Raw genomic sequence first — 21,374 nt, forward strand, 5'->3', positions numbered from 1 at the left:
CTTACTACAGGGCCATTTATAAAACTCTTAAAAGAATTTTTGAAAATACTCACTATGTTTACTAAAATCCGTCACACCAAAACTTTAATGTTTCACTGAACATTTTTAATACAATACACTGCATTGCGTATGACTGCATGAGAGAAAGAGGGAGATGGCTAGGACTTAAGGCTGGGCTTCTCTATCTGATGTATGCAACCCTGAGGTCACCTTTATATGAAACTTAGCTACTTCCAGAAGCTTCCAGGCGACCTAGAAGGATTGGTGGTTGGCCTAACAGCGACGCTAGAGTTTCCAACTAGATAAAAATGTCAAGAGACGAATCCTGGGTTTTCAGGCAACTCTCACGGACGCTTACCCTCGAAACAGGGGGACAAAACACTCTCAGTCAGCTAGCTCTGCCCACCCTTTGTCTCCCCCCCCCCAAAAAAAAAAAAAAAAAAGATTACATCCTTACAGTAGGATTTTCGGGAAAATTTCAAAGCACATGGAATATAAGAGTTTCATGTTTTCTCTCAAACATGATGCAATACCTCATAAAAATATAAAAGAATATTACATAAGCCCTTGTTCCTATCTTGTAAGGTCACATAACACTCAAACAAATTATGTTAGACTTTGTAACAAGAATACGTGAAATAAAAAGTTGATTCTTTTAAATAACATAAATTTACATATACTGTCTTGAATGAATAATATAATGAAATTGATGACAAAATTCTTACTTAATTTACATAATGAACTTAAATCTTCAGGAGAGGAACTCATCTTACGGGCTGGCTATTCATCTCTTCAATGCACAAATTGAATATATAAATAAATCATGAATAAACTGTTGTACTTTACTCTACCCTAGACCAGCTTCGTAAGAATATATATATATATATATATATATATATATATATATATATATATATGTGTGTGTGTGTGTGTGTGTGTGTGTATGTATAGAGTGTGTTTATGTTTCCATATAAAGACTAGGAAACTATAAATCTAATAGGGTATATTTTGTTTTTAATCAAGGGAATGGCTAACAGACTTGAAAGCGGTCCTGTACTGAGAAGATGAAATGAAGGAGGTAGTAATTGTATTAATGAATTGGCATATTCCTTCCCATTGAATCCATAAAACATTTTTTCTTGAACTGAAATACTGAAAAATATCTAGGAACAAAAGTGGAACCTTGTCATTATAATGAGCAGTAAATATTTTCATATGTTCTTTCACTGTAACAGAATGTGCCTTTTAATCAAGACATTTACTAAAGAACTTTTTCCTCAATAGTTAAAATAAATAGCATTGATCATTTATCATCTACCAAAGGCGAGAAAAGGCCACCCAAGCTTACTATCTTTGAACTATTCCTAAACACAGGCCAGTTCATTTACTGTACATAAAATTTGAATTTACAGTATATCACTATCCATATCTAGATTACCAGCGATTATCACCAGTGTAAGAAGCAATTTTGAGGAGAGAAAAAAAAGGGATTACTATTCAGATAATTGAACACACGTCCTTTCTGTATCCAATTCTTATACTTTGTTCATAAATACGAGATGTTTGCTCTTGCCAGATATTTTAAAGTTCTATATAGCCCTCCTCCTGTTATGATCCTCTCATGTACACTGATGGTTAATTAACTTAGGATGAAGAAAAATCGATTGCATGGTAAGCCCTACCTCAAGAATCCTTATTTTGTGATGCAATGCATCTAACTCTGATTGCCCTCAGTAGCTGATTTCATCCTCGCATACGATTCTCCTGCAGCATGAGAATAGCTTACTGCTTGTGAAAAGGTGACCTTTGCGTACAAGAGTCAAGACCTCTCCATAACTATCCATATAGTTTTGTTAGTATCCAAAGGCGATTTATATTTCTCTGTCCATTCTGAACTGGGTTTTTGCTATGGTTCTTTTGCGTTTTAAATTGTATTTTTAGTCATCTTTTTCCTTGTTTAAATCAACTTTCCTATCCTCAGAATGTTAAAGAGAAATAACATTCCTTTGTAATAATGTCTGAAGGAAGACCAGAGGTTAAGGGAGGTGTCCTAGGGATAGCTAGATTTGTTCAGAGTTTGCCCATTTTTCTGAAATTCTCAAAGCGACTTACTTTTCCAGAAACGTACACCCAACAAGTTTATTCAGAGGTATCACTCAGTAAATTTCCACTCCCTTCCCGTTGAGCAACAGGTATTTATGAATTATATTTAGATGGTGTCATGGCAATTAGTTAGTTTTTGGTGTGTCTATGTTATGATGTTGCCAAATTCACACGAAGCAATATTTTATATCCTTTGTAAACTGTAAACCAGTGAAGTAATTTTTTGTGTCTGGTGGTAGAGCACCGTAAAGTCATCCTTGTGCAAGTCTATGTTGTGTATTTTATCCCAGATAGAGATGTCTTTTACTAATGCATACATGGTTGTTCTATCTAGTGTTATCCTAGCAAAATTAACATACCCTATAGTAAGTCACAGTATAAATATCCCATTGCCATATGTCTTCACACTGAATAATTTGAAAAATTTGAAACAAGGAACTTGGAGATATCAGATTTATTATTATTATTATTATTATTGTTGTTGTTGTTGTTGTTGTTGTTGTTGTTAGTAAAGAAAGGAACATTCCAGTGGTAAGAGGTAACTGACACACCAGTGTCTTCAGTTTCATTTTCTATATTATCGTTATCCTCTTGACAAAGCAAGGCAGTAGGGAAGAGGGGGAGAATGTGTATGAACATTGGCTAAGTATAAAAATAAAGAAAATTCTATTCAAATTCTGGCTATGTCAATAGGACCCCCCCCCCCCCCCTTCAATGTTCATACTGCTTATTCCTATACACTGCTGAAGGCACAGGGATACCAGTGGAAACAAAATAAAATAAGATCAATTTAATTAAGGCAATACACCATGGTTAAGATTTACTAACCTTGTCTAAATTACTTTTAACAAACCATATTAATATACAGTTTGAAATCCAGGACTCCATTTGGCTTACTAAATTTATTTTAAGAAACCGGACAATAGTTTCTCTCTTAATCGGTACTGTAGTTCTTGGATTAAATGATACTTTTGAATGGTACCAAATTGAATTTTGAAATTAAACCCCATCCATATACTCTTAGAAAATAGTTATAATTTAACTGAGCTCAAAATTGATTAGACCACAGCTCCACAACCACTATTGGGCCTAGGATTTTTTAAGATGATGTTTAGCGAAAACCGACTTGGTACGCCAATGAGCTGAGGCTGAAACTCTTTCCAAAGAAAGACTTGACAAAATTTAGGGTAAGTAGTTGCTGTATTATCATGAACTTTCACTTCTAAGCCTTTTGTTGGATTTGGATCTAATTCCTCGTGAGCTACCGTGACCAAACTTTGAACTATGAATAATATTGCACTGATTATAGGACAATTAGGGACCCTAAATCCTTAAAACAAATTGGGGACACCACCTTTAATACCTGAATTTATGTTCAAATAATAATAGACAGCTCCTTTCAACTGTTCAAAATTCTGATCCTGTGAAATTACATCCAAATTCCCAAAAATTGACATTATTGGTGGCCTTTCAATGCTCAACGATATGATGTAATCATTATAGTACCTGAAACAGACAGATCTAATCCCTGATGCTTGAGCATGGAATTAAGCTGGATCTATATCCCTTAATGACTGAAGTTGAACATATCTTACTATAAAAAAAAAAGAGACTAAAAAATAACTATATCTAATTTAGACCTAGTCCTTGACAGACTCTTAGTTTTGCTCCAATCAAAATAAACATTCCACTGTATTTCAAGTAGGAAATTAGTAGACTGGTTTTAAGAACATATAATAAACAGTATAGAGACTGCAATAGTTTAACAGACTAGTCTGATACAGGACGGTCTTTGAGTTATCAAAGACAGAGCAAAACTAAAATTGGCCGCCATTCTGCATAATAGTGATTACAATTTAATGACTCCTGCTCACAAAGAAAAGGGGGAAATGAGAGGTTTATAAGGAGTCCTTAACGGGTAACTTACACCCGATTGTTTCCAACTGGTACGTTTGTGCTGCGTCTATGGGAGGTTCATGAACAAAAGGCATAGCCTATGTAATGATACACCTCGAACCCAGTTATGCATTACTTGTCAATTAATCATTTTGTTATTTTGAATTAAAGTTCTTCACTGAATACAAATAATCTGCTATGATCTTTATGTCTTTATAGCTGGACTCATAAAAGTATAACTAATGAGGCTAAATAAGTTATTCACTCTAAAAAAAATTGCTAATTTCTCTAATCATCATTCATTTGATTTGCTTTCATCACCCATGATGAAAATCTAATGTCGGTCTTTCTGTTTACAACGCTGTACTCCTCACATTTTTTTCTTGTTAGAGCCCTTTGGTTTATAGCATCTTGCTTTTCCAACTAAGGTTTAGCTTAGCTAGTAATAATGATAACGATAATTTAAAACAGAGCACTCTCCTTATGCAAGAATCTATTGCTAACAAATCCAGCTGGGAAGCTAGTCAAAACTCGAAAATCATAATAGAACTTGCTAAGAAAGTGGTTTAAGAACACTACTTTATTCACAAGAAGTATCTCTTTAGCCAAGCAACTTTGTTTATAAGGCTCAATGATGAGGTTGACACTGGAAATCAAATTGAACTTTAAGACAATATTAAGCAACTGATGAGTCTTATACAAGTCAGCACATCTCTACATTATAGAAGCCTTAAAGACTAAATGGGTCTGTCTGAAATGGTAGCCTTTTTCTGAATTTTAGGCAATAATAAATCTATTCCATCCACCAAAAGTTGAGCCGAGGGATCTAGAGATTATTGGAAATAGCTACTTCTGCAGTTTTGGAAGAGTAAGAAACTCCCATCTACCATACTCCACTTACTAGGGTATTTCTCAGAAATAAAGTTACATAATGTTTGGAAAGGATGTAATTCCTCACTTTCAGTGTTTACCTCAGTGTTGTCTTTCTTTTCATCTCCCTGTATTGCAAGTTTAACTGCTTGACACAAGTAAAAATCAGCTGATATCTCAGTTTGTTAACTATTTAATAGGAGGGCTGCGATGCTAGTGCACAAAGGAATCGTTTTTGTCTAGGTCCTACATTTACCAAACTAGAGTTAGCCAGTGATTAGCTTGCAAGTGGATGGCGTACACTGTCATCTGAAACATGATGAAAACGATCAACTTTAGTTGAAACTTCATTCTTCCCATCAGGATTAGAGGGAATCATATGATATGCCATGCCATCCACATACAGTAGGTAATGAGGTTGTTTAGGAGGATATACTTTAGTGAGTGAAGGGATGTAAGAATCTGACTACCCATTCATTCTTCTTCCTCACAGTCTAGTTGAAAGCAAATTGGAATGGGCCAATAATTGTAGCCTTCTGGGAGCATTATAAACTTTGCAGGTACTGTCTGAGGAGAGAACAAGAGCTGCGAATTATTTGAGCCTTCTGGAACTAAAAAATATCATGATAGAAAGCATGGGAAAAGAATGTAGTGCAGTACAGTGGGTTACCTAGTGTGTTAAGTCAACTGCAAGTCGGCCTGCAAAAGTTTAGCAGTAGAAAGCTCTAAAGTATTAAAGCATTTAAGGCTCTGTAAGAACTTTTCAAATTTGTACTGTGCAGCAAACTTTCAGAACCCTTTCTGAAAAAAAAAATGTAATTAACTTTAGCTTAAGTTTGACAATAGGCCAGGTTGAACCATAATTGCCACTTTTAAGAGAGGATTCACTGGACTATTAAACTTTAACAAAGTAAGGTAGCATTGTTAAGAGCTTGTGATGCTTATCACTATCGAAAGTTGGCCAACTATGTGAATCATTTAAGAATGCAGGCATATCATTATCGTCCTCATCCCTGCTTTAATCAACTGGCCTAATCTTTCCTGGCTTTTTCCCTGAACTAACAGCAAGTTTCCTTTGCTCTCAGAACTGCCAACTTGATCGTTAACCATTGAAACTTGCTTTCACAGTATTGCCCCTGGCACGATACACACACAGGAAATACAGCTCTAGAACCAATTCCTGTGCACACTCCACACAACAATTGCTAACAAAACCAGGGGAAGACTTCTTGATGTGCAGTAAGTAATAAGGAAACAATCTGGAAAGGTGTGATCACCACCAAGATGACTGAGAAACAGAAGTACAAAACAAAGGACACTGGTGCACCAGTTTCCACTTACCACTAAAAAGTTCCTTTTTTTGCTAAGGGCATGTATTTATGGAAGGAAAAGAAAATTAGGGAAATCAAATTTTATTTTATGGGTAAATTTGGATAAACTGAGCTTCTGTAGTAGAAGCATTATGAACATCATGGGAGGTTCTTGGACGTAATAATAATAATAATAATAATAATATTATTATTATTATTATTATTATTATTATTATTATTATTATTATTAATATTATTATTATTATTATTATTATTATTATTATTATTATTGGAGAGTGAGTAATATATTAGATAACATAGAATCTGTTATCAGCCACCTCCTAGAGGGGTTACTGCTAACTATATAATGTTTGCAGCATACCTACTGCACACTGTACTGAAAGTTCTTTCTTGCATCCTGTGAGTCCTCAGCTGCATCACTCGCTTCCTATTCATTTTCTTCTCCCTTTTCCACTTTGTTGTCATTCAAGTTTAGCTATGCTTGTTTTCCCTTTCATCTAATAGCAAATAAGTCAAGTGATCTTATAAGAGATTAAAAATCTGACAGACTGATCTCATTGAATGACTGTACTTTAAAGCAATAATAATAATAATAATAATAATAATAATAATAATAATAATAATAATAATAATAATAATAATAATAATAATGATGATGATGATGATGATGATTGTCACCTTGCCAAGTCCTTTATGTAGACAATACGTTAAGAAATATATATTTTTATGTAAGTAACTTATTGTTGATTTGTCCAATGTTTTAATACATAATTATTATATACATAATAATATTTTATGTTTAGATTAATAATAAAAAAAGTTGTGTTGTATTTTTAGAATGCTTTTAACTCTTCTCAATCAAAACTGAAGCTTATTATAGTGCTGATATCTTCCTCATATTTCAGGTGTCCAGTTCAGTCCCATCCCGAACACACTCTTTAAACCCTCTTGTTAGCAGAGGTCATGAAGATGTTCTTGATCAACACCTTCGGCAGATTCTCAATACACAACGTCAGCTTGTTGTCGGTAAAGGAAGGGCAGGTCAGGCTTTGTTTCTAACAAGTAATCTCTTGATGTCATTCCTTATTCCTTAGTGGTTTAACTTAACATCATCAACCTGTACTATCTACAGTATTGTACCTTATTAAAATGACAAATGTTGGATCCCCTGCTTTAGATGGGTAATATTGGGCTTTGCTTGAAGCGTCTTTTGTAGTTCTTAGCTTGCCGTAACTTATTAACATTCATGTACTTTCATAATGGAAAGAATTTTATCATCATTAACAGATTCTTTGCTCTCAGCTTCAGTCATCCTTTATCTTTCATATTCAAGCAGTTCAATGGGTCTCACTTGAAACGATCCTCCTACAAAAGACGCCTGTACTGTAATATCTTTGAAGTCATTCCTTCCCTTATCAGGTGACTCGGGTGGAATGACTTGCTCCAGTGTACCTGGTTCCCCAGCTCATGGACGTAGTCTAGCTCGTCGCTCTCCCCACGCTCGCACTTTATCAGAGGAAGCGGCTGTTGTACAGTCAGTTGGTGCTCATAGCATGGTTGGAGGCTCTACTGTAGTTGGTGGTGCTGATATGGTCATAGATAGAGGCCCTGCAAATATGGGAGCAAGACCTACATATTTAGGGAGAGGACCCACAAACCTTGCTGGGGCAGTTAACAAGGGTGGGGTTTCCTCTAACACAGCCACTGGTTTAGCTGATATGGGAGGAGTTGGAGGTCCCTCCACTCATAGCTCAAGCAATGTTCCACATACCAGCGGACTTGCCCCTTTGCTACCTCCAGGAAGAAGACAGCACACTCCCACTGACCTTCTGCTCAATCCTGCTAACCCACCCACAAATCTAGCCCATCCTACTATCTCAAATCCTGCCCATCTACCAGTTAATCCAGCCTATCAGCCAACAGCCAGCAGTGGTACGGCTACTCCGCCAATTCTCAAACCCATCAACACCAAAACTAGAAAAAGTTAGTATAGAATGACCAGCACCCTTTTCTGAAATCTTAAATTTTTACACAGCTTATTGCACATATGCTACATTGGGACTAAACAGAATTTGAATCTTAAAGGGAAGGCTTAAATAGTACAGTACTTAGATTTTTTTCATAAGTGTTGTTAACAATGAACGTTTATATATCAGTACATTATTACGGTAGTTATAATTAAGAATCATTAGGTTGATCATTATACAGTATGTACTGTATTGTGTTGAGTAATGTTCCCTGTTGCACCACAGTGGGATATACTTCTTGTTCTAAATATATTTCAAAGAACATTTTATAAGAATTTTAATCTCTCAGAGACTTTTCAGTCAAGATTCATATTAGGCTGTTACTGTAATCAGAAAACTAGAGGAAAGCACTCCCAGAAGAAATAATTGAAATCCTATTTGGGATGAATTCTGTTCTTGGTCCCAGTGGCATCCCAGCTTAATTGATGGTTTAGGATATTTAAAACAAGTACTGTACAAGTAAATGAAATTTTTAGTTTTTATAAATTGGATATGAAGAACTAGTATAGTTATTTGATAAAAGGTAATTGTTTTTACCAGCATTCACAGTCAGTCAATTCACTAGGATTTGGCCAAAAGTAACATTCCAGAGTTGTATGAATAATAGGCTCCTCATAGTATAATTTAATGCTGCTCCTTCCATTTCATACCCCTAGTATAGTTGTATGGCTAAGAATGATATAGTATATAATAATGTGAATATAGATAGACCCTAAATATATTCTTTTTCAGCTAATTTCTATTTCCTCCTGTTGGGGTTTACTAGAAATCATGTCTATTCAATTTATACATTTTATATTAATGTGGGTGAGGTCACCACCCTCATTCCTCTTCTTTTCTCTTCATCAACCCCTAGCTTCTATTTTTAAAAGCATCCTATTTATCTGAAGTATTGATTTATTGTTTCAGCAATGCCTTGCAGAGTTATGTTTAATGCTGTAAATATGATTTAGGATATAAAAAAAAACTGAAAAATATGGTTAAATGAATAACCCTATACTGTACTTGGCATATGCTAGGATACACCGAATCCATAGCTTAGCTATGTAATTTACTTCTACTACCCTATGTAAACTAACAATTGGCTGTAAAGCAATGAGATTTAATAGAAATTTATTACATTTCACCGCAAGTTTGTGAACATCAGTGAAAAGAGGAGTCTAATCTGCAAATCTTGACTCGCAGTAGCGAGTGAACAAGCAATCTTTTGGATGATTATGTGATAAATCAGAGTACATGTACTAAAATGATACTTGTACAGCATTTATATCTTACAGTCGGTAACTCTAAACTGGTACTGTAGTTTCATATATAGTACTAGGCTTCATCTGCAGCACAATCCAATACCAAAATGGAACAGTAATTAGCAAGTCAGCACCATTATTTTATGAATCTGATTACCAAAGTAATGTTTTGAAATGCCTTGACCTGAAACAAATGTTTAGTAATCTTGTAGTAGTAGCTCAATATCCATTGTTAATTCGTTCAAGAAGGTGGTAATTACTGTATACCAAAAATTGTGTATATTAAATAAATCCCATAGGAAATAAAGCGAAATTAGATCATGTGTTCTGGCAAAAAAATATTTTGCTTTTGTTGCCTCTTATTGTTTAATACATTTTTATTAAAAAAAATAGACATTATTAAAATACATTGATGCATCACAGTACGTAAAAAAACTTGAATTGAACATGTCTGATGTTCACCAGGTTTAGGTTTAACAAAAACTTGTAAGTAAATTGAAGTTACCGTTTGCCTTCTTTCAAGTAGGTTCCTCACAAGAATGTGTATGCCAGTCTTCATCTTGGTTATTAAACCATCTATGGCCAGCTTTAAATACTTCACTACAATCTTCACCTATTCTTCTGCCATACATTTCAAAATATCAACATGCAACAGATTTGTCTTTTATAACCTTTGAAACATTATCAGCAGCTAATTGCTTCTCATTTATCTAGATCAACATTTTTCCGTCTGCTCTAATGTCTTTGATCTTTGTGTTCTACATTTAACCCCTTTTGCAACGTCAGCTGCTTTGATGTTTCTTACCCAATCATCAAAATTGTGTACTGTATTTTGGCATACGGTATGCCACAATAAGATCAGTGATATACTTGCTGCTCTCATACTTTTCTGTGACCTCTTTTTTCACCTCTTTAGTGATCCTAACAATTTTCCTTTGTTTGACTACTCTAACTAACATTCCAAGGAATATATGAAGGAATATGATAAAAGTTTACTTTAAAATCTTGAAAAGCAAAGAAAAGTGGTTATGCACTAATCGAGATCTACTGGCCAACTGAGGTGTGTGGGAACCTTGGTTTCAGCCATAAATAGGAGTAAACGAAGATCGTGAGACTCCCGAGTCCCGTCAGCCCATAAAAGTTCTACAAGCGTATGAGGAAGCATGGTGTATAATTAAACAATACTTCTAACAACTAGTGAGTCTAGCCATGTAACTTTAACTTACCCAGACCAGAATTGGATATCAACTAACGTAGGCGAATTTCAAGCGCTACACTGCCTAAAATAAAGCCACATTTTCCTTTGGAGTCATATATAGGAGACTACTGTATATTCGCAATATGATTTAAATTTGACCTTACTAGAGACCATTATTAATTATCTAATAACATAATAGAACTAAAACTGCTACAATAGATGGGTAAAGTCAGAATAATCATTTAAAGTGAAGTATAGAATATATTCACAGTAGTAACACCAAAATTGGTATCCTGGTATGAAAACTAACATTACTCAGACTGTTTTAAATGTTTTTCTAAGTGAGAATTAGATCATTTAAAGATAGGTGCTCCCCAGTCAGGGTGTTACATGCGCATAACAAAAATACATGTTGATACATATTATTTAGCATACAGTAGAATCATTCCATGGATTAGATAGAAATATACAGTATTTCCCTATATTTGTTGTTTTATTTGATGGTACTCTGTAAGTTTTTATGTCTACTAGAAAGAAACAATTTTGACTTCACTTTCTAAAAATGTAGTGATTGTTTTAGTCAAGGATTATAGCAATTAAAGAGTTCACCCTAACCTCCCCACCCCAACCCCCAATTCTTCCAGATTGATGTGTAAATGAAGTTACATATTACAAATTATATTCCTTTACTGTACATGAGTTAACCTGGTCGTAACTATTCATATTAGTTTGTTTTTTAGATTACTGTATTGCATGTCAGGTGTTAAAGCTAACATCAAATTGATATTTTAAAAGAAGATTAGTTACCTTGTGTATGTTTACTTCTAATGTTATAGTTGTATTTTACTAGTCACTTTATTTTCACGTACACTGCTCTGTACATACAACTAGACTTATGGTCTTGAGCCTCTCAGTTTAAATCATTTTGATGTTGAAAATAGGCCAACTTCAGGAATTCTAATTGTCATGAAAACCTTTTCACATATCAGTTTTTCCAATCAAATCGTGGAGAGGCTTATCAAAATTTATTTTAGTTCATGGAAAATAGAGATGAATAATACCTTATACTGTAAATGTGCTGCCATTATTTCATTGAGAGCATATTAGATTTAATATCATTCATTAATAAGGTCATGTGATACATCTTTTCAATTGTATTTCAGCTTATTTCATTACCATTGTTTCATACTGCAATGTGTAGAGTATTTATTTAATTGTTTTATTTCCTAAGTTTCACATTGTACGCTGATTATGTATTGGTTTGCAGAGGTACTTTTACCCAAAGAGGAGCTTATACCCGAACTGCCCTTAGGAGAGAAGTCACTTAACCTTGGGAGGGGGGGGGGGGAGACACCATCTCCCATGCCGTGTCCTTTAGTAGTTGATCATAGTAAATTATTTTCTAAGTAGCTCAAGCTAACATGGTGCTGTTATTATTAGTTCTAATCATCTTTAATATGTTAGTTGAAGCTTATTTGAAAGATTAAAGTAAGTATGGTGCATAATCATATTTAGAAATACTCTTCCTCGCTGATTATCTCTTGTGTCATTTGAAGAGTAGATATTTTTAAAGGACAAAGCTGAATCTCCATTTCTCTACTCATGAGTTCTGATTCCTTCTTTATGAATTACTTATTTCACATTTCCTTTATGCAAGCAGGCAAAGATTATGCATATCTGGAGTTCAGCCTTTATTGAAAAATGGAATGCTGCCACGAGATATTTCCATGTAACGCTGTATATGACCTATTTATCTGTTTAAAAATATTACATGTCTATAATTGTGTTAAATTTTATGGTCAAAATTAAAATTGAATTCACCGAACCCATGCACTTTGTTTATAGGGGTTGCTTTAGAAAAGTCAAGAAGATATTTGTTCATTATATGATGTCTAATATTGGGACAGTAAGCTTACTTTTCACATCAGAAGGAATGACTGGAGGAGGGTTAAGTTAGAGTGTATGACTGAAATAAAGGCAATATTAGGATGTAAAAACAAATCAACTCAAAGGAATAATATTCAACAACAAAAGATTGGAGTTATTATTTTTAATATTATTATTATTATTACTAGCCAAGCTACGACACTAGTTGGGAAAGCAAGATGCTATAAGCCCAAGGGCTCCAACAGGGGAGATTAGCCCAGTGAAGGAATGAAATAAGGAAATAAATAAATGATGAGAAAAAAACAAACAATAAAACATTCTAAAAAGAGTAACAGCGTCAAACAGATATGTCATATATAAACTATAAAAAAAACTCATGTCAGCCTGGTCAACATAAAAATATTTGCTCCAACTTTGAACTTTTGAAGTTCTACTGATTCAACTACCCGATTAAGAAGACCATTCCACAACTTGGTCACAGCCGGAATTAAACTTCTAGAATACTGTGTAGTATTGAGCCTCGTGATGGAGAAGCCTGACTATTATGATAAACTGCCTGCCTTGTATTACGAACAATTGAGGGAATTCTGCAACTTAGGCTTAAAGAATAAAACTCTTAAAGCTAAATGATGATAAGATTCCCAATTTTGTTTTGCCTATGACAATGATCATCACTTGTAAAGTTTAAGAATAGATATTATCACGCCTGCCTGTCGTGAAATTGTCGATATTTCAATTGATATATAAGCTTATGGAAATGGAACTTAAGAATAGACTGCATTCTAAACTTTATGCTGAATCATAAAACAATAAACAATAGCATCATTGTAATAAGTCTATGTCAAGTTAATTTTCAATGGTTAAAGTATGACTGCTCTTAATTTCTTTAACATTGGCTTCAATATACACTAGACTAGATGAACAACCTACTGGGAAATCAACCCGAGCAAGCATGGAAGTTGGTCCATATAAAACCCAATTATTTCCCAAACTATGCTTGTTAAATGTCTATCATACTAAAGTCAATGAATGAATGATGTAAAGTTCTCTGACATCCTGACATCGAAGGTCATTGACGCCGATATCGTTTATTATAAATAAAGATTAAAAGAATATTCTATTAAAACCTGAAAAGTAAATATGTTATAGAAGTTAAATAGCATTAAGAAGACCTGTTTCTGATATAAACTTAAAAATGCCACTGGCATTGTACGACACATCATGTCCAAGGATCTTGGCAAGGATGAACCTGCCATCTTCACCCTGAGCCTCAAAGAGATATCTATTTCTTTCAGTGCTATAAGTGGGGCATTCAGTCAACAAATGCCTCACTGTCAAGGGTATCAAACAGTTGTCGCAATATGGTTGGTGTTGGCCAGCTAGCAGAAACTCGTGTTTCATCCGAGTGTGACCAAAACGGAGACGACAAATAGTCTTCTCCTATTTTTGGGCCATCCCATTATACCTCTAAGGGGATATAACAATCGCAATTTCTCTCGTCTAATTTTTGGTTAAACTATCCCAATGCTGTTGTCAATTGTTATAAATTAAGTTCTTAATTGCTGGCAAAAAAATTACAGAGAATGGGATACCTTCTTGGTAGCAACTCGGCTGCAGCACTCTTTGCCAGTGAATCTGCTTCTTCATTTCCAGTCACACCTACGTGTGCCGGAACCCAGCAAAATCGAACTGTTATACCTTTCAGGTCAATAATTAAAAGCCACTCTAAAATCTTTAAAACTAAAAGGACACTAGAATTACAGTAAAATCTTCTATAGCTTGAAGGTAAAATCTGCAATAATGCCATTACTATATTAGTGTCAGCAGTTTATCCTTTTTAATGTATATGCTAGAGAATTCTGTCTCCTATTTCTTGAAGTTATTAACCATTAAATATCTGAAAGGTATATTTTTATCGTCCTATGAGGACAATTTTGTGATAGACAGATTTTTTGTTTGAAGTGAAATTTGACTCGCAATAAATTGAATTACAGTACAGTAGTGTATTGAGCTTTTATAAGGCATTTTTTTGACTTATTTGAATTTGGTAACTTTGGGGAAAAATTAAACGTGGGAAATGACTTCTGAAAAGACCTCCCTGTAACAGATATCTAGATCTTAACCCGAGTGAGGGTTGTAGTTCCAACACTCCTTCGCCAATAGGTCAGCCGATGTTACAGTGTGTCGACCATCACATTGTTTCAAGTTTAGAGATCAGTCTATATTTGATTTTTCAGTACTAATACCACCTCAGTGTTCAGGTGGTACAGCTGACATGGGATAGTATAACCCAACTGAAAATGCTGAACAATAATTAATGTAAAGACAATAATGCAAGAGCATGATAGGGAGCAGTACTGTATGGGTTGAGGTATTCTAAAGTTTGTCTGAGGCCCTCACCTTAGAATAAGGATCATTCACTTCCGAAACATAGAAAATAAAAATTGTAAGGGTCTTTTATTACTGTATGTTTACAAACAACCACCTGGAACTCACATTATGTAACTCAAAAATCTACTGGACAAAATAGTTTGAGACATGAATATTTTGATTACCTCTGAGGGAAGAGTCCAAATGAGTAAACAGTATATTTAACATTATAGGGTTACCTGATAACTCAATTTAGACTTAATACCACCTTGTAAAATAGATAAAAATCAAAAGGGGACTCAGTTAAAATCGATGACCACTTCAACCTATCCTATGCATTTATTCATAAAATTTGCACAGTCTTTGTAAGACCATCTTAACAGGATGAACAAAGCTAAGTAATGAAAAGCTGCAGCTTATAAGCAAAGGAGCTCCTGCTCCTGGAGCAGGGAAGACAATACACTGGTATCTCAGTTTACACGTTTAATTAATACTGGGAGCTCTCGTAAACAAAAGCCATTTTTTCCCAGAAATAACTAAAGGAAATATACTTAATCCATTCCAGAAGTCTATAAATTCACATACTGTACTATATACTCTTTTTTTGTGTTTTCTAATGGAATTTCGTGAAAGAGTATAACTCCTAACATTGGAAACTAATCATTTATTATTCACAGTACAGTATAAAATAGAAATATTGACAATTTAAGTCTCACTTTACCTTTTAGGAGAGTCATTGCCGGTGGACGTTATTCGTTGAAGGGAAAATCCCCCTCCATGAGAACTTGGGATAAAATATCAGGAGTTCTCTCTTTTGAATGTCATTCACTATCATTAACTGAAACCCTTATTTTATGCTTTCTTAGACACTTGTTCATCTTTTTACACTCTCATGTTTAACTTAAACAAGGAACCTACAGTATCTAGAGATGACTGTTTTGTCTTTGGTGTGAAATCGTATAAAAATCTAACATTGCATTGTCAGCAACTAGATTTGCTGTTTAACATGTAAAAGCCTTATCTGAGTGATATGTTTTTACAAAATTTTCTGGGTCTCCCATATTTTCATTATCTCCCTTATTTTACTGGAAGCAAGATTTTTGTTGCACTAAATCTCCTCTAACTTAGATGAAATCTCCTCTGCAACATCTTGTCGCTTCTTATGCTCCTTGGTCATCAGCTGCTCCTTATGCTTGCCTAGAATGTGGCTGATACCATCCTTGTCCACCTCCAACCCATTGTTATTCCCAAGGGTATAATTTCATTGTCAACCGCTACCTGAATGTGTTCGAATCCCTCGAAATCACGTTCTGGAATGTATTTAGGCCAAAATTTCCTCCATGCAGATTTGAGGGTTCTGTTGGTTACCCCTTCCCAAACTCTCAGAGGATGAAATTGGTCCCATCTGTGACCTCGAAACATTACTGGAACATTACGTTTTTGTACAGCTTCTTAAAAGTCAAGATCACCTGCTGTTGTATAGGTTTGAGTATTGAAGAGGTGTTGGGCAACAAGAACTGGATCCTAAGGACTTTAATCTCCTCCATTAAGTAGGCTTCAATATCTGGAATATGGACAGGAGCAATGTCCATAAGCAACAATGTTTGGGAGTGGGAGGTTTTTGTCCATAAGATACTTTATTTTTATTTCAGGTGGATAGCCATGGCTTGTTATTAACACGTCCCTGATTTATACACGATATCCCTTGGGATATTTGCTCCAGAGGTCTGAACTCTATTGATACCTCTAAGGTGAAATTTCTCTGGTACATCACTCGCAGAAATATCCCAAGTAGAAGCTGTCAATGAGGAACTTCTTTCAGGACGACATGGCTCTCACCCAAAAATATATTTTTCCTATGTCAAAATCCGTTTTAAAACTGTTGTAGATTCTCTGAGTGATACCTCAGGAGAGATTTGAATTTTCAATCCCTGCTGTCATTGGCAGAAAACAGCAGGTTAGATAGTCTTTCATGGGCTTGTGACTGGGAATTATCTTTTCTTCTGCTGTTATGAAGTTCCTCTCAGGCATCTTCCAGATCAGACTGGTCTCATCACAAATGAACACTTGCTGCTGTATGTAAGACTCGAAATCCACAGACTTTTTAAATTCGGAAACAAATGCCTCTCCTGCCTTGACATCGGACCTTGGAGCCTCACCATATTGTGCATGCTATTAATGCTAGTTTTTCTCTTGAAATATTCAAACCTACCACAGATCCCCTTGAATGTTTCTTTTAATAAAGTCAGCATACAATACTTTTGCATTTTCACAAATCATCTTTTTGGTAATCATATCTCTTGCTAACTGGTTCACATTGGTTCAGTTAAGCAGTAACTTTTCTACATTATCAAGAACATGTAGCCTACTGGTTGTTGTTTCAGTGTCAGCACCCATTTCACAAAATTATGTTTTAATTTCTACTTTTTTTTTTCTTAAAAATTGAGCAAATTGTCGGAGTTTTACAAATGTACAATTTGCCAGGTCTGCCAAAGTCGTACAGTACCTTGTTCATATTTCTCTATAATTTGGTTTTTTCGCCTCTTAAGGTAATCATCTCCTTTTTACAGTCTTAATTCATAATCTTGAGGGTCATTGTCTAGATACTGTACTGTTACTGTTAGCTTGATGGTGAACAATAGTGTTTGCAATTCAATAAAGAACATGCAGTCAAAGATCTACAAAGAACAGTTCCAAAGACGCTTGCAATATACAGGTATGCTATAGATAATGCTGCTCGCAGAGTGGAGTAGTTGAGGTCCGAACCAAAGGGGAATGTGATCTTAGGTAAAACAAAATGCTGTAAAAATCACATGTACACTGAGTGGCTGGCTTATAGGTATTGCACGACTGCTCTCTGTGCATTGTGTCCAAGTCTTGTGTAGTACTTATCCATGAAAAATTCTCATAAAGAGGGAAACTTTTGCTTGCAGACCGATGTGATACTAATAAACTGATTTGAATATTAGAACTTGTATGCTTGTATACTGATTTGCTCTTATTCAAAATTACTCACAAACTGAGATACAACTGTATTTCTTTGGTATATTTTTTATGCATTGGATTTGCTGTTCTAGCCTTCCTCAGAAGAGTTCTTAGAGACCACACGTATAAGAACTAAAAGAGTTTGATAAAAGATTTTTTGTTTTGTATACAATGCAAACCTTTCAACTCAAAACATCTCATGCGCATTTCTACATTATCAAGCACTGTACTTTAATAGTAATAAGCATAGCCTAACTGTAGCTCAAGGTTCTATATGTTGAATTAATAGCTTATATGTAGATTTACAGTATTGTGCATTGGAGATGGGTGCTAAGTTATTCACTGTAACTAGTGTCTTTTTTCACTTTCCATTAAAGCTCAACATATGCTGTGAATTTACATAGTTAATGTTACTTCTAAGAATTATAATTTATAAAGGCTATGAAACTTTCTTGTCAATTCTTCAGTATTTCTCCAGTGCATGACTAATCCTTATCAATTTTCCGATGTTCATATTTTATAGATTTTGATGTTTGTATTATTAGGTAAATACTATATAGTGTACATTATTTTGTAATTGTTGCTGACATAAAGCACAATATATTACCATGCAGTAAATACCTTTACTTCAGTCATGACAAACAAGAGTAATATTTGCTGTTCTTTTCAGCTATGAATTGATATTTAAACGTTTCAGAAAACCTTGTTGTTTATCTACCAGGTCCAGGTATGAAGTCAGAAGGAGGATTGGCTACTACATCATCATCTCTTAGTCTGCCTATTCGATATCCACACCAACCAGCTTCTTCGTCCACTCTTATCGATACTACGTGATCATGTATATGCAGTGGTTCCCAGTGCATATGCCATATAGACACAGCTGAACTCCCTTTTTGATGCTTAGTCTTCTTATTAAACCCTGTATCTGTACAATGGTTAAAGTACCATATCATTGCAATACTTCCATATCACAGCTGTAGCCTTATTGTCAAACCTTTATTTCAAGAAATACTTCCCCTGCAATGTATTCGGATACAAATTTTATATGGTACATTTTTCCATGTGTTAATTTCAAGGTAATTTTAAGAAGAAAAGTTTATCCAGTAGTTTATAGTTTTGTTTGTATTGTAACAGTTTTAAGGTCCTAAACTACTATTTTTACTATTCAATATGGGTTATTGGTCATATCAAGCTAGAAAGTTTAATTTTTCTTGAATGAAACATTACTACAAATAATCAATCTCGATACAATCTCACTTTCACTAATGTTATTGTGTCATTTTAAGACATGCCTGTAAATTGAAACCTTGTGATAGAGCAATCAAAATTCTTGATATTCTTTCAAGTTTATACACATGGTCCAATTTTTTTTTCCTTTTTTCTTTTGTGCTGCAATCCCTTCCTCCGATTTATTCATTTTAGATATAATAACCAGAAAAGATAACTGTCCAAAATTAAGTATTTTGATTGGAAAACTATTTTTTTTTTTCAGATGCGATATTCATTACTGTATACTGATTATGTTGACACCCAGAGATTGAATAATAAGAAAAAGTTTACTCCTTCCAAGCACAGAAATTATCTATAATACTCGGCCAGATATAAGCAAGGAGATAGTCCAACAACATCCCATATTGTTGGCAAAGGTAGAGGATTGCAGTGAACTGTATCGTGACTTTATAAATTCCTTTCCAATCAATCTATGAAACAGTTTCAAAGAATGTTTTACTTCATAAGCTAGTGTAGTGTAATGGGAGTCCAATTATCAATTTATATTACACAGTATACCTTAAGATAGATTCAGGGCAACCTCCTATAATGGCACTGATGAAATTCTGTGTTGCCATGTTGATATAGGAAAAATATTAAGTCAACTGAGTATGTCAAATACATTAAGTTTTTGTAAATCTCTGGGGGTCTAAAGAAGAGTGTCACTTGAGAGTGGAGGATGGAGTTAGTAAATTCATTATTGTATTCATGAAATTTGGAAAGTGTTCTTACTTGTTAAAATACATAATATATTTGATTATATATGAACAAATTGGACTAAACTTTTACCATGACATCTTTTCTTCATTATATATAACAGTTGATTTCACTAAGAACAAAATACAAGAGGATAGGACTTTAGTCACAATATTCCTTGACATATTTGAGTGTCACTCCTTTCATGTAAAAAATAACTATTAATTTTTCAAATAGAATGTTATGTTACCTACTGTATGATTGTGTATTTATTTTACAGGCTAGAAAATATACATTAGCAAATACTTTTTTACAAAAGTACACTTCTGGTTTCACTGTACAAAGGATGTTGAATGCGAGTGTCACAAAAAGAAAAGTGTGAGAAATGTAATTATGTAATGGTTTATTGCAGGTACAGTATTAAGAATACATTCGTTGTAAAAAATGCTAGTCAAGACGAGTTAGTCATTAATTTAATTATTTTAAGCATTTCCATATTTTTTCATGAGATTAAAGGTATACAGTAAAGGCGAGACATTAATTTCATAGAAATGGAGTGCGTAGTTGACGTTCACAGTACAGTAATATTCTTTGAGTCGTGCAACAAAACTTTTAAATCATTTATCTTCCTTTGAATCTCTCTCTCTTTCTCTTTATATATATACATATATATATATATATATATATATATATATATATGTATATATATATATATATATATATATATATATATGTATATATATATATATATATATATATATATACTTATATATATACACTTATATATATACATATATATACTTATATATATATATGTATATATATACATATATATACAGTATATATATGTATATATATGTATATATATATATATATATATTTATGTACTGTATTAGATACTGTGCAGTATATACATATGCATATAATGTACTGTATACAGTACAGTATATGTATTTATGTATGTATATATATATATATATATATATATATATGTATATATATATATATATGTATATATATATATATATATATATATATATATACATATATATATATATATATATATATATATATATATATATATATAGTTAAACTACTATTCTTAGCAAACCATTTTCTTCGTATCATATCACTGATCTATTTCTTTATTTTTACTAAATTTAAAATGTTACATGTCTGCTGCTTACAATATTTGCATGTAAAGAACCATCCATTAATGCTATTTATTCATGTTTTCATCCATTATTGTATTAAGTAAGAAATACTAAAATCTTGAAATGCCTACTTGTATTGTTAATGATAAGCAGGCTTAGGAATTGATGTTCCATGTGCACAAATGGGTAGTTCACTGGAGGTGATCAGACCACAGTACTTTCTATGTGAATTAGAAAGGGAGAAAGGTCTTTGAGGGAAACTGCTAAAGCTTTATTTTCTTCATTCAGTTATCATATCAGAACTGTAATTTCTGTATACCCAATTTGTGAGTACAGTTGTGCAG

At 33.8% G+C, this 21,374-nt stretch overlaps 1 pseudogene; it reads left to right on the top strand.

The window, feature by feature from the left end:
- The window catches only part of LOC137627797 (uncharacterized), a 155,149-nt pseudogene extending 134,616 nt beyond the window's left edge, over positions 1–20,533 (top strand).
- The last annotated feature ends 841 nt before the right edge of the window (positions 20,534–21,374 follow it).

Source organism: Palaemon carinicauda, chromosome 2, assembly GCF_036898095.1.
Source record: "Palaemon carinicauda isolate YSFRI2023 chromosome 2, ASM3689809v2, whole genome shotgun sequence".
Taxonomy (NCBI): domain Eukaryota; kingdom Metazoa; phylum Arthropoda; class Malacostraca; order Decapoda; family Palaemonidae; genus Palaemon; species Palaemon carinicauda.